The sequence below is a fragment of the Pipistrellus kuhlii genome, unplaced genomic scaffold (genome assembly GCF_014108245.1).
Source record: "Pipistrellus kuhlii isolate mPipKuh1 unplaced genomic scaffold, mPipKuh1.p scaffold_m20_p_1, whole genome shotgun sequence".
Lineage (NCBI taxonomy): Eukaryota > Metazoa > Chordata > Mammalia > Chiroptera > Vespertilionidae > Pipistrellus > Pipistrellus kuhlii.
Window position 1 is genome coordinate 66,154,700 of NW_023425404.1, and position 15,471 is coordinate 66,170,170.

At 33.1% G+C, this 15,471-nt stretch overlaps 1 protein-coding gene across 6 annotated transcripts in view; it reads right to left on the bottom strand.

Moving 5' to 3' along the window:
- NOVA1 (NOVA alternative splicing regulator 1) overlaps positions 1-15,471 on the bottom strand; it is a 137,158-nt gene that overhangs the window by 78,256 nt on the left and 43,431 nt on the right. The gene's annotated exons all lie outside the window — the stretch shown is intronic.

Consider the following 15,471-nt stretch of genomic DNA (forward strand, 5'->3'; position numbering starts at 1 on the left):
TATGATAATTCATAAATTATCTATCTCATAGATATCACCAACACAAATCATTAATGGAAATATATATTTAAAACTATTAGAAGATTTTCCTTTTAAAAATACAGTTCCATGGGCCTCTATTTTAGTGACCTAATTTTTTGTATTATTGGATTAATATGCCCTAGACAATCTCTTTATATTTAAGTGGTCTAATCAAAAGTGCTCTCTCCCCCTCCCTGTCTCTCTCTCTCTGTCATTATACTATGTTCCTCTTATAAGTTTCTCAGTCTTCTTATCTCTTAAATCTATCTCCATCACTGTTTCTCCAGCATTGTGATCTCCACTCTTTTTCTGCTCTCCAGAAATGCAGAAATAAGTAATATATTTGATTTGGGATTCAAGATTTATTTGAAAAACTTTAATATATTTGATTTGGGATTCAGGATTTATTTTAATATGGTAGTGTTATGAATAATAACATACATTCTTTAACTTGAGATTCTAAAATCAAAAATGTTATTAAAGAAGTTTAAATTATAAGACAACATTCTTCCCACCTGGAAGTTTTTTACATTGTATTATGTATTAAAAATATTATATAATTTATACCTTTTTCCTATTATTTGTTCTTTAAGTTAAAGTTCAATTTTAAAGAACTGCTTGCTGGCTAATTTATTATGTCCTGCATGGAAATTATCTCAATATGCTAAAAAATGAGATTATGCTTTTGACACTATTGAGAAATTAATCTAAATATGCTTAGTAAACAACTCAAATTTGAATAATGTTAAATGTGAGAATACAGTTTTAATTCTGCTAAATAGGTGGGGTTTAGAGATGACTAACATGGTTCTGTTTTTCATCAGTTTCTAAATTCCAAAAGTATAACAAATTTGAATCAGGTGCTTTCTTATTCAGTCATTTTTCTTAAACTTTCAAAGCTGGTGTTGCTTAGCATCCTGTATAAACACTTCATGTCATTTCAAAGGAGGAAAAAAAAAAATTCTTGGCAGAATAACTATAAAAGGAGGCCAAAACACCTATGTTTATTTAAAAGCTCTAGTACTATTTATAAAATTCTTTAAAATTTTAATTTAAATTTGTTACATTTTTAATATTAGAAAACATATACATGTTTACTAATTTATTAGCAAATAAACCACACAGGAGTTATTCTTATATCCCCTTATAATCAGCTACACTTTATCTGCAACTAACTCTAATATTAGATGGTGAAAATTGTATGTTTAAGGCTTGCCCTAAATTTAGAATCTAGGAGAACATAAAAAAATTCAACTTGTCATTATTTTTCAATAATATCCATTGCCTTCAAAAGATCTAAAATAATTTATGGGCATATCTACTTTTAATACAAGGTGCTCTTGTAAATGCATGACAGACCTGAGATTTTATATTATTATACAAAAATCAGACACATATCAGTTACGCAAAAAAGTGGCCAGTCATTGGCAAAACGTGGCTATTCCAGATGGAGTCTGGATATAACCTGGGCATGCTGGGGACGTGGGGGTGGACTTCAGCCCTTTGTGAAGTTCCTAAGGATGCCTAGGCCTGGTGCAAAGCTGAACTGGGCATGTTAAAATCCAGGGGGTGTACTGGGCCAACATAGCTGTGCACCCCAAACAAACTTGTTAACAATCATGCATGGAAAAGGGAACCATGCCTATTGAGTAAAGTCATAAGCTGTGGTGCTTACCCTGGAAAACATACCTACAATACGATCATTACTGTCTCAATGACTCTGTCCTGGCAATGGAACAATTAGATAATCGTGTCCCAGTCTCTGTGGAGATTACCATTTTGTCGACTAATTGGACAAGTCCTACACTTCCTGTTCATGACCTGTGTAGGTGCCTATGGGAAAGGGCCCTTTAAGAATGACTATCAAAAGAATCAACAAGCTGATTAGACATGTGCCTCCCGCCCAGGTAAGAACCACAGCCCCATGGAATACACTCTTGAACAGGACATGGTAATCCATATACAATTCAGGACAGGGCCCAAATCACAAAGCCTAATGATTCCAGCACATGAGGCCAAGGAAGCCTGGCAAATGTGTCCTGACAGCCAGGTTCACAGTCAAGTAAAAAAGGGAACTAATTCTAAGCCACAAAGCTGGGGTACCAGACCTGTCTAGCACTGTCCAATAGAATATATAGGTCCCTCCATGCCCTTAAAGATACTGCTGAGCATTACCTACAGTAGACACCTTTCTGGTGAGCTATCTAGTACAGAACACATGCTGTGGGGAAGACATACAGATAATCGGGAATTGCTGAAGAGACTAATCAAGCTGCAGAGACTAAATTACCTGGCTGTGGAAATAAAGCAACAAGCTGCTGTGGAAGATAGAACACCTTGAACACCTGCAGGCCAGATGTGGAAAAAGGAAACATTAATTTTTCTCAGCTCTTATCCACAGAGCATTTGGCCAATATATTCCAAACTACAGCCATCACTTTCAGCTTGACCATAAACCACTAAAGAATTTTAATCTATGAACTCTCAGGAGCTTCCCAGAAGTTACTGATTCAGTAGTGAACAGGCAGCAGAATAAGATGAACTTACAAACATTGTTAGGATTTTTTTTAGCCTAATCCTATTATTGTAGACTAGAGGCCTGGTGCAAAAATTACATGCACAGCTTGGATCCTAGGTCTGACCAGCGATCAGGGCCAATCCCATTCCCTGCCTCCTCTCCTCCATTCCTCACCAAACAGCATCTGCCACCACCCACCCCCGATTCTCCATCCCAGCCCAGGGCCCAGCCCCAATTGGGTGATCAGAAACTGCCAGCCTAGGGGAGGGACTGAGAGGTTGGCCGGCAGGTCCCAATCAGGCTATCAGGGCCTGCCTGCCAGGGGAAAGAACCAACCACCACCATGGTAGGCAGGTGGTGGGCCAATCAAGGCCTGCTGACTGGGGGGAGGGTCCCAGGAGGTTAGCCATCAGCCCTCAGCCTTCTTGGGAAAGGGGCTGTGTCCACTGCCACGTGCCCCCCCCCCCCTCCCAGGGTTCTCCGTTTCAGCCTGGGGACCCAACCCCTATCAGGTGACCGGGGTCTGCTGGATGGGGGCAGCTTCTATAATACATTGAGCGTCTGCCCCCTGGTGGTCAGTGCACATCATAGTGACCAGTCGTTCTGATTATATGTACACATGCATGCGTGTCAGCGCGCACACAACACACACACACACTAGAGGCCTGGTGCATGAAATTTGTGCACAGGGAGGGGGCAGGGAGTCCCTCAGCCCAGCCTGCACCCTCTCCAATATGGGACTCATCGAGGGATTTCCAACTGTGCATTTAGGCCCGATCCTAAATGGGCATCTGGACAACCCTCTCACAATCTAGGACTGCTGGCTCCCAACTGCTCACCTGCCAGCCTTCCTGATTGCCCATAATCACTTTTGCTTGTCAGCCTGATCACCCCCTAAACATTCCCCTGCCAGCCTGATTGATGCCTAATTGCTCCCCTGCCAGCCTGATTGTCCCTAACTGCCCTCCCCTGCAGGCCTGGTCACCCCTAACTGCCCTCCCTTGCAGACCTGGTCCCTCCCAACTGCCCTCTCCTGCTGGCCATCTTGTGGTGGCCACCTTTGACCACATGTGGCAGCCATCTTGTGTGTTGGAGTGATGGTCAATTTGCATATTGGTCTTTCATTAAATAGGATAGATAATAATATATATATATATATCTCATCTCCCCATCTGGTCCCCCTCTGATACTTAAGGGAAGACATACTCATTTGCATGTTTTTCAGATTAGAGCTGGTTATTCTAAACTCTCTAGGCTGAGTGGTAATGAAAAAACACACTGCCCTGGACTTCCTACTAGGTGGAGTACCGTATTTTCCAGCGTATAAGACGACTTTTGAAACAAAAAAGTCTGCTCAGACTGGCCAGAGTCAGAGAGGCTGTCTATTAAAAAAAAGAACTGGTGTTGCCTCGGAAGTGGGGGGTACTCTTATACAGCGAATATAGGCCTAAACCTATGTTTTAACTGTAAAATTAGGGGGGTTATCTTATACGGAAAATACGGTATGTGTGATTTGCCTACACTTCCTGCTGCACTTGGAATAATGACATGTTTAACTAGTTTGGTTATAGATGATGAACCTGACTTGAGGTCTTTCCTCAAATTAAGCATGATCAACCTATGGGGAATCATATTTGAAGTAAGCCTCTCTAAAGATAACTGAGTATCTGATAAAGTATTTTGAGACCTGTTATCTGGATATGCAAAGATTAGAGAATGGAGTTGCTTGACAACCATGCATGTATACTTATAGGCCACTCAGCAATGTCTTCAAATGCAGTTAATTTGTGTTATGGCAGAATACTTTGTAATACTCCTGGAAGTTCCTCATGGCTTCCCAGGTTCTGATGAACTATGAGGTTAACTGACCCACTTGCCCAACCCTCACCCTTCATGATATAGCTTCAAACCAAAGAGCCATTTAGCTGCAGACTAGAATTTTTGGGCTCCTCAGCGATGGGGTATCCCATAGTTCAAACTGTAGTCACCCAGCATCTCCACATGTCAAAGGGATGGGAGGGAGATAATGAACAATGAACAAATTACTTTCCTATGATTAGAAAAAAAATACCTATCCTAAACCAATAGAAAATATGATAAATAAAAAGAAAATATTTTGGACATTTGCACCAAAAATTAATGACAACAATAAGATACAAATAAAATTACTAATGTAAAAAATTACTAATGTATAAAATTACTAATGTAAAAATAGAGAAAATTGATTACTTACTGTTTATATGACTGTCTAGAACTATATGCGAACATACTTAACATAACTGTTCAATAAAATAGACACAAGTAAAATAGAGAAAATTATAATATTTCTATATGACATAGGCTGAATAATGGCCTCTCAGATAAAATCCACATCCTAATCCCTAAAACTTGTAAATGCCCTCTTATATGGCAAAGGGTACTTGCAGATGTGATTAAATACACTTCAAATGGAGAGATTAATCTAGACTGTCCAGGTGGGTCCCTAATATAATCAAAGGGTCCTCATAAGAGGGAGGCAAGAATGTCAATGGAGGACATAGAAATTAATGACAGAAACAAGAGGTTGGAGAGATTCAAGAAAGGGGTCTAAGCCGAGGAAAGCAGAAACTCCATAAACTAAAAATAGGCAAGGAAAGGGATTCTCCCTACAGGCTCCAAGGAACCAGTAATACTGATCTTATACTTCGGGCTCTAGAACTGGGAGAGAATAAATGTGTGTTGTTTTAAAACAGAATTTGTGATAATTGTGACCACAGAAAACTAACATACTATAAAACATTAATTAAAAAATATTTAAAGAGCAACTAGATATATTAAATTAAAACTAAGAATGATCTAAATAAAATAAAGAAGCTTAACTGAGGAAGGAAAAAAATAATCTCAGTTCACATATGAAATCTTACATAGGATAAGGATATTTTGTGCAAATAAGTTAATAGTTTTAACACAATTTTACTAAAATATAAAGCAGGAATGGTTTATTTGCAAAGAGCATTGGCAAAATGATTCTAAAATTCAAAGGCAAAAAGGCACATAATAACATAATGGAATAGTGTATACATAAAGAAGAATAGAATCAGGAAACTACTACCCTAATAGATCACTCAAAATAAAAAGACACTAAAAAGCAACAAGTAAAACAATGGACCACAACAAATACCCGCCCCACCCAACCACTGGAATACATACAAATTTAGCATGTTATTAGTATATAATTCCTCAAAAATGATGCGGCTGGCATAACTGAAGAAAATACAGTGAGAATTTTTCCTCCTGAATCTGAAAATATTCTATATAAATGAGAGCTATACAACATAAAGAAATTAGATCAAACCACATACATATATATCCTCAGAATGAGGAAAGTTATTTTAAGCATGGACATGAAAGAAAAAAATGACAAGAGTTGACCATAAAAATATTTTTAAATTGGTATGTGAAAAACACCATAATTGTTTTACATAAATTCTTTTTAGAAGGCAGGGCCCAGATGGGGAGAAGTGGGCCAACATTTCAAAAGCATACAATTTTTTTTTTTGGAAAGTTTGATGAGAAACAGACATATGCATACTGTTACTAGGAGTGTAAACTGATTTAAATTTTTTAAAGCATAACTCAGCAATGAATATTCAAATGTCTTTAAAATATTGCATGTATTCCTAAGACCCAGTAAATACACAATTATATGTTTAGTAATTTATCCTAATAGATCATAATGATTTATCCTAATAGAACAATGAACACAAAAAATTAAACACAGTAATATGCACTTTTATTTACATTTTAAAAGATTGAAATAAGTCTACAATAAAGATTTTATTAAATATATTATAAAAGTGCCTAAGTTGGAATAGTCTGTAATATTTTAAAAAATCATGCTTGTGAAGAATGAAGAATAAATATAATCTAAATATGCACATGTTGCAATAAAAAGATAAAAAACTCTATATACAGTGTATTGTTTTTATAAGTAAATGTGTGATAAAACTAGAAAAAAGCATAGAAATACATTCACAAGAGCTATTTTTAATCTTTTTAAAACTTTCCCTAATTCATGAAAATAAATAGTATTTTTATATTCAGAAACAGTTTAATTTGACCACAGGAAAATGAAAAATCTTAAACTGGGAGTTTTTTCTTCAAAGGGTAAAAAAAGTCATATTAGGGGGGAAAAAAACTTCATTGATTTGATTCCATGAAAATATAAAATTCTTCATATAAAAAAAGTGCCATAAATGAAGATGAAAAGGACAAAAGAAAAAAATCAAAATTACATGGGATAAATTATTAATATCCTTATATTATCCACATCACAAAGTATATTAATTACCTACTATATGCCCAACAACATTCTAGCTCCAGAGAGCAACAAATCCGAGTAGATACCTGCCTTCAAAGTTCTTTCACTCTAACTGGAAAGGACAGGTAGTAATGAAGTAATGATTAACTTCAGACAGTGATAAATGCTATGAAGACCATAAAAGATTCTGGAAGAAAACAAACAAAAGAGGCAGTAATGTGACAGACTGTGAAAAGGGTGAGAAGGGATGGTATGTTAGGAATTTGGGAACAGTGCCTCTAAGAAGTGACATTTCAGCTGCAACATGAATGATGAGACAAAGTCAACCATGTGAGATGGGAGGAAGAAGGATCCATAAAATTGAAAATTAGAAGTAAAAGGCCTCCAGACTAGACAAGAGATTGGCCTGTTTGAGAAATGATCAAAGTGTCTAGAGCATAATGTATAGCAGGTGGAGACTGACATTAGATATAATTAAAAAAATCTCAAGGGCAAATCATGTTGGGACTTTTAAAACATCATAAAAAGTTAAAATGGCCATTCAAAAAAATGGGAAAATAGCAACATCAAACAAGAAACAATTCACAGCTTAAAAAATACAGTTGGTCAATAAATACACACATTGAAATCTCAGCTTAGCTAGTAATCAAAGGTAAGCAAATTAAAATACCAGTATATTAATTTTTAATTTTCATTATTAATGTACAATGATGGTGAGTTGAAAAACTGACAAAACATTATTTATGCTAGCAAAAAAATGAGAAAAACAACAACTAAATAATCAAAAACAGAGGTATAATTTAAATAATGGTACATTTTCACCATGGGAAAGTGCATGTCCATTAAATTCTATTTTCAAAGAACAGTTAGATTTAATTATACCTGATAATGTTGATTACACCATTTCTAATCCACTCACAAATTTAACAGTGCTCCTCTAAAATATTCTACCTCTCATCATTTCTAGAACAAAAAGCCCTAACTCATCATAATTTCTGTGATCACCACATTAACTGCCTAATAATGACCTTTTCTATCCCCTCATGCCTTTCCACACAGCAAGCAGAATGATTTCCTCAATGTTTACCACCCTAACATTCGAGCATCCAATGTCTTCACAGTGTAACGATACCAAAATTTTAACTCTTTACTATGGCCCATTTGATCTGACTCCAACATTATATAAAAAAAAAAAGTCACACTCTCTTTAACAATGCTCAACACATACAGCACTTCTTTTCTTTTCTTTTTTCCGAACATGCTAAATTCATTCAGATCCAGGTCTTTGTCTGCTATTCCTGATGCCTGGAATGTGATTTTCTTTCTCCTAATCATTGAGAGCTCAACTCAGATTTCTCTTCTTTGAGATGTTTGGTCTTGCTATCCTAGCTAAAGTATACTCCTACTCAATACTTGTTATCAAGTGTACTTATTTACTTCATATATTTATGTCTATCTAAAAGTATGTATTTTTAGTATTATATATTTATGTAATTTTCTTCACTTACAGAGATATAAAACTCCATGAGAGCAGAGACTTTCTGTATTCCAAGCATGTAGGACAGTACTTAGCATTTAGCTGTTAATATTGAATGAATGAATGAATGAATGAATGAAGAGTAATAATAGAATACTATATAAATAATAGAATTTTAATTATATTAACTTATAACTCTGAATAGATATCATATAGTAGGGTATAAACGTAATGTATGCTAACACTAATATAAAAATAGACAAATCTGGAAAACAGTTAAAGCATATTTAGAGTTCATAATTTATTTTATAGAAGCCACAATAAAATTGAACACTCTTGAAAACTTACATCTTTAAAGAATTAAGACTTTTGATTTTTAAAAAGTAAGTTAATAAAATTAAGAGCTCTATGTATATACGTTACCTGGGCATAAAGAGATGACAGACATATAAAAATATACACACATACACACTAAAAGAAAGAGGAATGACAGAAAATATTACATTATTCCAAATATTCAAATGACACACTGAAAATAATTTTTAAGAGAACGCATTTAAAGATTTTCTTATTTCTTTATAATACTAACATTCATTCAAATAATTTTATAAAATACTCTAATAAACAGAATAAGCACATATTCAAATTCAGTTTGATATGAAATGATAGCACCTTCAAAAATAAAAATTTTCAGAAACCAGTGATCATCTTCAAAAACTATATAATAATAAGAGGCAAAGGGGGAGATTAGGTTATCTATAAAGTTCTAGCACAGGGATCATTAAAATATAACAGATACTCTTAGGTGGCCTCTGTATCCTTTTACTAGGATAAATTTCCTTAGTGGAAATAGAAGTCGGGTTGGAGACTTAAGTAAGAATATTAGTAAGGATATTTTCCATGGAAAGAAAAAAAAAGGTAAATAAAAGCAACAAAATTTAAAAAGTAAAAAAAAAAAAAAATGACGAAGTGGAAATAATAGGATGACATTCAATTCAAAGAGGAGGAATATTATTTTGACCCTGCATCACAAGGTACATGGTGAAGCCATAACAAGAATGATGTGGTTGGGAGGCTGAATGAGAATGGAGGACTAAAGATTTGGTTTGATTTCAGACATGCTATATCTGGCTTAACCTGCAGCACAGGAAAAAATGTGAAGTTAAAATTCCAGAGAGAGGCATAATAAAAATTTATTAATAGCTAATTTCCTTATTATTTCACTTGAATCCATAAGATGAGTAAGGTATTTTGTACATAAGCACTCTCTGGGATTAAGTATAAATTGAAGAACTAGGTTTCTGATTAATTTTAAGGTTTGTTATATTTATTTTTTTTAAATATTTCACTTGCTCCATTAAAAAATATTTCTAAAGTAAGTCATATAGTATTACAATTGAAAAATAGTCATTTAAAAAGGGGGAAAATACAAAACAACATTTAAAAATGAAGTATATTTCAGATGTAGCATTACTTTTCCTACCTGATAATTGGTAGCAATATATACCAGATGCTTCTTAAAAGCTCTCTGGATTATACTGTTCCCAAGTATGCTCACAAAAACTTAGAAAAACAGAATTTTGTTCTTCTAATGCTGAACTACCTTCGTATAACAATATTCAACCTAAACTAATTAAAAAATACACGAGAAATTAACTTTACAAATTTAGTGAGGCAAATAGAATGTCTGAGTTACTGAAATGGTTGGAAAGTGAGTAAACTAACAAGAATAAACAGTGTTTCTAGATAATTAAAACTGAGAATCACTTGATTATATTTTATAGCTTGTTCACTGTTATCAAAACACAGAAACAAAAGTGCACTAGTGTAAGAAATGACTAAATATAAGTAATTGTATACATTACAATCCCTGGCATCTACCCTGCTTGAAATGCAAATGATTCTGAGATCTACCATATTTAGCATTTCACCTAACATTTTCATTCATCAAACTTCCTAAGCCAATAAGTGTTAATGGATAAAACCATCACAAATGAAATATTAAGATGTCACCAGTAACATTGGTGAAAGTTAGAAAATAAGGTAAATTTTTTCTTAAAACCTTTACATAAGGTAGTCCATATAACAGTGTGGAAATAAAACAGTGGGATACTTTATTATAAACTAATTTACTTTCTCTCAAACTTTAATGATCTGACTTGAAAAAAAAAAAAATTTCCTGCGTTACCTTAATATAATATCTGTAATCATTTGGAACTTTACCAAGAAAAAAAATTTCAAATAAGGGAAATTTTCAATAATCTCTACTTAAAATGCTATTTTGATTTCTTGGTATTCCAATTATCATTTATTTGCCTGATCATATATATATTTAAAGAATCCTAACTTTGATTTAATTTCACTAATAAAGACTGCATTAAGTTATTATGTTGAGGAATGGCAAACATTCAATGCTATACTTCAAATTACTTAAGGCAACTTATTTATAGCAATCACAGAAATAACAAGAATTAAGTCTGATTAAATAGTATTTTACTTACAACACACTATAGATTAGAAAATTTAATTTTCTAGTGTTACTGGTGGGGAGCTTATAACCAATGTTCTTGGTGACCAACAGTTTGCTTTTTAGCCATTTCTGACCATATTTAGTGATGCAATTTAAAATGTGGAATTTTTTTAAAAAAGAAAGTATCCAATAATAAAAAATTGTGAATAAAATGTTCATTTTATTTTTTTTTCCAATAAGAACCTACTAAGTATACCTGGTTTTCCTATTTATCATAGCTAACTCCATCAAGTATAATAACACTAAAAAGAAAAATAATGAGATGCAGAGAAATAAAAGCAAATCAACTGTACCAAAACAGAACTAAAGTCTAAAAGGAACTTGCCAAAGAATGGATGAAGATCAATACCACTGTGTTAAAAACAAACAAAATCAGAGGCATATAAACTATTTCTTGGATCCTTTGGAGTAAGGATGGAAGTAAAAATGGAATAATGAATTACTCAATAATAATTTTATAAACTTTAATCTCAGGGTTCAGGAAAGAGTCATTAATTCAGCAAATAATGCTCTGAACACACAACAGAGACTCGCAGTAAGGGGGATTCACCAGTAAATAAGTCAGTGGCTGTCTCAAAAATGCTCACAATCTAGTCAGGGAGACAGACATACTTGTAGATTATACAATAACACTTCTAAAAAGTACAGTATTAGAACACAGAACACAGTAGAAAGAAGTATTTATTCTAACAGCTAAACCCATAAAGGATTTACCTAAATTGAGCACCAAAGATTGGATAGGATTCGTTAGAAGGAAAATATAGCAAGGACATTCCACATTCCCAGAACAGCATCAAGACACAGCATGGAAAGCAGAAATGGATGAACACTCATAGAAATTCAAAAAATGCAAGATGACCCTGGTGGCCTCAGTGTTCAGTGGATATTAACAGGGATTGTTAAAATGGGAACTTTTCTTTGTCTTAGTTTTACACAAGGACCCAGTGCTGAGAACAATCATCCAAGTACTAGAATTCAGGTGAAAGATCACATATGTAACTTAGAAAGACTGGGTCAGGCATCCTTTAGTCCAGTGGTCGGCAAACCTCGGCTCACAAGCCACATGCGGCTCTTTGGCTCCTTGAGTGTGGCTCTTCCACAAAATACCATGGCCTGGGCTAGTCTATTTTGAAGAAATGGCATTAGAAGAAGTTTAAGTTTAAAAAATATGGCTCTCAAAAGAAACTTAAATCATTGTACTGTTAATATTTGGCTTTATAGACTAATGAGTTTGCCGACCACTGCTTTAGTCTATCATTCAAATAAAAATTTAAAAAATGTAAGCATATATTGGAGAAAGAAAACTTATAGTTTGTGTGAGGAAGAAATAGAGTAGTGATTCACTCAGAATTTGGCCTTTGTTTTTCATAATACAAGGCACTAAAGGAATGGAACAGGAACTGGATTTAGCCTGAAGAAAATCTAAAGACAAGGCGGCAAGATGACCTCACTCTAGGCTGCCACCTTAGAAATAGCCAAAAGTTCCACTCTAGAGTTTGTGGAGTTATTTTCTCATGGGACAGATAAGGACCCCTAGGGGGGAAACAGCACTAAGTCATTTTAAAGAGAACTCTACTCAGAGGACAACAAAAGGAACAAGATAACCCCAGAAGAAAGAGGCTGGAGGTAGACCAGAGAGTTAGAGACTAAGGAGGATAATCAAAAGAAGACCTAGTAACCACTACATCAAGGAATTACAAGTGGGTTATCCCCAAACAGTGGGAGTCTTTGATAAACCCAGACAAGTAAGACAAGGAATCCAGAAAAGATAAAGACACTTGAATAGCTTTTATCAAAGAGCAGAAAATAATATTTAGATTGGTATTTCAGGTACAAGTGACAGGAAATAATAAAGTGAATTTCTGCTTGCATACTAGTGAGCTCATCTTGTTTAACAAATCCAATAAGAGTAGTAACTGGTGGGCAAAGCAGTCTGATTACAAAGCCATAATTTTGCTATGATTATTGAGTTTGAAATCTATTCTATAAATATAGGAGAATTAAAGTTATTTTAAAAAGAGTACTAATTATATAATTATATGTCTTCAGTTCATTTAGGGGGAACCTACATCTCTTTATAAAATATTAATTCATTTTCTGAGTTGTGTGAACTCTGGTAAGTTCTGGGGAAAAGAAGTTAAAGGCAGACTCTACCCTCAACAAATTTACAGACACAGGCAAAGGCAGTTACACTGCATGTGCTAGCTACTAGAATAGGAGTAAGCAAACACAACAGGATTAAACAGAAGGGCAATCTAACAAAAGGATAATGGAGAAGAAGGCATAGGAAATCTTTAATTAAGAAGAAATCTAAAGTGAAACCTGAGGGAAGAGGTTGAGTTATACAGACGACAGCACCCCAGGGTGTGTAAGAGCTGAAGGAAGACAAAGGCCCAAAGAAAGCATAACATATTCTGGAAACTGCAACAAGTTTAGTTTCAACCAATGCAGGTTTGCAAGGAAAGAAATGAAATGAAGATGAGGACATACGGAGGAGCTAGATTACTTGTCAAAACAGGAAATTCGGATTTTTATCACAAGGATAGTACTAATTTTTCATATATTAGCATACTGGTATCAACTAAGTATTCTTTCACATTGTTTTGTTTTTTGTTTTTTTTTTCCTCACAACAACCCTGTGAGGTAGGTGCAATAATTCACAATTAACAGATAAGAAAAACCCTTAAAGTTGTGAAATATTTACACTTAATTAAACAGCTACAGAGAGGCAGCCAGGATTCTAAACCAGAAAATACATTAGGAAGATGACATACACACAAATGCACACACATACTTACTTTACCCATAACACAGAGAAATTTCAGCATTAAAGGTAAATTTTAAAGTAATAATGCTTATTAATTCAGAATTAAAGATAAAAAAGATTTGTAGCATCAAAAGTTCTTGATGCAAACATACATTTACAATTTTCAACTAATTCAATTTATATTGATAAATAACTGCAGAATGCATAAATACAGGCAGGAATTAACTGCTATAAAAGATAAAATTAGCAAAAATTGAACTTATTATATGAGTATTTTACCTCCATATATCTGCCTGACGTTATCTGGAAGGCAAAAACCTTTTCACATTTATTTCTAAAATATATAAATTCAAACTGCACATATAGTTCTATGGAATTAGTTTATATTTTGAATTATAAAAAATAATGCCTGAATCCTAAATTTAAGAAAGGTTACTCAAATATAAACAATTTAGTATAAAAAGAACTGTCCATCTAGTGTTAAACTGCAAAATCATCTGCCTATTATTCACAATAAAACACCTGAAAATTTTCATATCCTTATAAAATCATAAGAATTTATTCACACAAATTTGATGAGACAATTTTAAAAATATTATTGGGATAAATATAAAAATATGCCCCTAATTTAAAAAAACAGATTATATATTTTGTAAAACTGAGAATATCTGAGAATTTAAGAATATCCATTTAAAAATGTATGTTCTTTAAAATTAGTGTAAATTATATAAAATCTATACTCAAAATATATCATTATGTATTTTTATTTTCTCATCACATCCACTATAATTTCCAAATAATTCTTTTTAAAGCCTATAACTGGAAGTTAGAAATTGTCAAAACATTATATAGAGATCAAAGTACAGATCATTAAATATTTAAAATTTATATAACCATGTATGCATTTGCTTATTTTTTCCATTTAATTAAGATTTAATTACTCTTCAATTTATATTTATTTCTGAATTCCAAAATTATAAGTAAAATAAGTTTATTATAAGCCTGATTATGATCCTTCAGAATAAGATGAAGAGCCTTCCCTTAAAAAATAATCTAATGAAGGTATTAGGTTTCTATATTTTATACAATGGAGATAATTTCTAAATAAAATATGTAAATGTTCCAAACATACAATTTAAATAAAAACCAACATTTCCCCCTTTATTTTGGCGTAAACAAATAGTACATGTATATTAAATTCAAATAATATACCAGTATATTCCATTAAAATAAAAATTTCCATCTAACTCCCTTTTCTGAATAATATACACTGGAAGTATATAAAAGTGGAAGATTCATATGGTTAAAAATGGAATCTAATTAGTTGCGAAATTTACATCATCCACAGGAGGTCTAATGTATAATAATTAAATACCTTGAATAATTGAAAAATATATACTCAGATATGTACAATAGGCAGAGTTTGTATCTTTTCAGCAAAAATATTAAAAAACAATGGTATATTCTGATAAGTGTGATTACTTTGGTTAATAAGATGAATGGAATTTAGCAATATTAAAATTGCTCTGCAGAAAATGCAAAGGAACCGATTATAGAAAATTAAATATTTTATATTTGATTCATAAAATGTCCTCTTGCTCAAGATACATAGGTACACTATATTATATCTAAATTACATTCTTTCAAATACTAAGTTTACTTGTTTAGTGTTTTTACTATTGAATGAAGTATTAAGTCTTTGCAAGGGAGAAAACTCATTAATATTTTTTGGTATTATTTAAGTACATTCTACTCTGAGTATAAATAGAGGCTAGTTTTTCTAATTTATCTGATGCTTCTATGATAAACAACATATTGAGAACTGTACTTTATTTAATCTAAAAAAAATAATCAAAAG